This window comes from Vigna radiata, chromosome 11, assembly GCF_000741045.1.
Source record: "Vigna radiata var. radiata cultivar VC1973A chromosome 11, Vradiata_ver6, whole genome shotgun sequence".
NCBI lineage: Eukaryota > Viridiplantae > Streptophyta > Magnoliopsida > Fabales > Fabaceae > Vigna > Vigna radiata.
Window position 1 is genome coordinate 2,995,011 of NC_028361.1, and position 2,165 is coordinate 2,997,175.

Genomic DNA, 2,165 nt, shown 5'->3' on the forward strand with positions numbered 1-2,165 from the left:
TAAGAGGGTTAAATATGTTTTTAGTCCCTATATTTTGGGGCGATTTTGGTTTTAGTCCCTCTTTCAAATTAAGGTACAATTAAGTTCTTCAACTCTAGAAAACTTTGGTTTTAGTTCTTTTTACCGAATTTTTTTAACTTTATTTGTTGTTTCAAACGCTTTTCTCAATTAACATTGAAGCAAAAATGTGTCAAACAGTGTAAACAATTCAAATATTATAATGAAACGTGCTTGAAACAACAAATAAAGTTAAAAAAATTTGGTAAAAAGGACTAAAACCAGAGTTTTCTAAAGTTGAAGGACTAAATTGTACCTTAGTTTAAAAGAGGGACTAAAATTAAAATCGTCCTAAAGTATAGGGACTAAAAACATATTTAATCCTTTTTAAGATTTGTTTTTGTTCTTAGTTTAAAAGAAATTTTGTTTTTTTATCTTTTAATTTTGGATCAATTTGATTGTCGTAAAATAATTATCGTTTTCAATTGAGAATTCTGATATGTGATTTTGAACTTTTTGTTTTTTATAAATTCAAGACGGGAAACTTGTATCATTAAATTGGATTTATCTATAAAGCTCTAGGCGTCAAAATCCTTTTATGTTTTCAAAAATGTTATTAACATGTTAAAAGTTGCATGAAAATTGAGCTTAATAAGTGATTAGAAAATTGACATATCAAATGTGTATGATATTTTTCACTACATATGTTAGTTCGCGATTCTTTTATCATCTTAAGCTGTATAATTGTCATGTAGGTAAATGTATTAAAATAAGTTTTGCACATTAAATTGGTAAAAAAATAATCTTGAAATGAAAAAAGAACACTGATATGGATGAACCATACTTGAAAAATAAAAGAAGTCTAGGATTAATCTATTGAATTATAAGATAAATTAACAAAATTATAATCTAGTTAGTTAAATAGATTGTATTTACATATGACAACCGCGGGCTGCTTTTGGTTACACAAGAATTGTGGGTTAATTTTGTTAGTTTGTCATGTATAAGGATTAGTATGTTGAAATAAAATTGTGAAGAAAATTATACATTTTGAAATAATAATTTTATTTCAGTATTATATATCTTTATTGTATTTTATGATTTTACCATTGATAATCAATTGAAATAAATTAATGACTATATGATTAAGATTCAAATAAATATGTAAAAATGTTAAAATTAAATATTTGAATAAAAAAGTACACAAATAAATTTTGTTTATAAAAAAGTTATAATAATCAATCAATATACGATAAGATTCAAGTATAGAATAAAAAAATAACTAAATAAAATAAGAGTTTTGTGACTTAAAAATTAAAATAATGTAAATGAAAATTCCAAGTCTATCTAGTTACTTATGTAAAATATAGAGAGGTTTTATGCCATTCATATTTTTATTTTACAAGCAATAGAGAGGTTTCTAAGGCGGGTTGGTTAGTTGGTGCATTTCTGAATTTATGACATTTAATCTGACTATCCAAAAGATATTCTTGTAAAATGGTAACGTTATATAATATTATTCTATATCACGTAATGGAATGAAATATCAAATATAGTCGCAGATTATTTATTTATTTTTGAATTCTTACCCATCACTTATTTATTTTTTGTAACAGATTCTTTAAATTATTCAATAAAAAATATTATTTCACATAAATTTACGTTCATTTAATACATTATTTTTCATTTTTTATTATAAAAATTATTTCAGATGGGTGTACCATTTCTCTATTCAATGTATTTAGTTGCAACGATGTTTTAATACATAGCACTTTTATTTTAAGGGTGTTTCATCCTTCACTTCCAAGCATTCATCCTGCACTTCCAAAAATTACCATTTTAACCTTAATTAATATTATTTTAATATTTTCTCTTTCTTCATAAAATGGTTCTACACCCCTCTAACTCTTTCTTATTAAAGTCAACCTACACCCACCTACACCCTTCTAATTTTTATTCTCTTTTATTAAAGTCATCCTACATCAGATTTTAAAATCTATACAATTTTTATATAAATTTTCTAAATTTCATTTCGAGATTTAAAATTTAATAATAATTTAATTTAATTTAAAATTTTAATATTATTTAATACACATTTATATCTTAATAATTATTAAAGTATAATTTTAATTATTATAATAGTTATGTTAAAAAAATAAAAAAAAAGT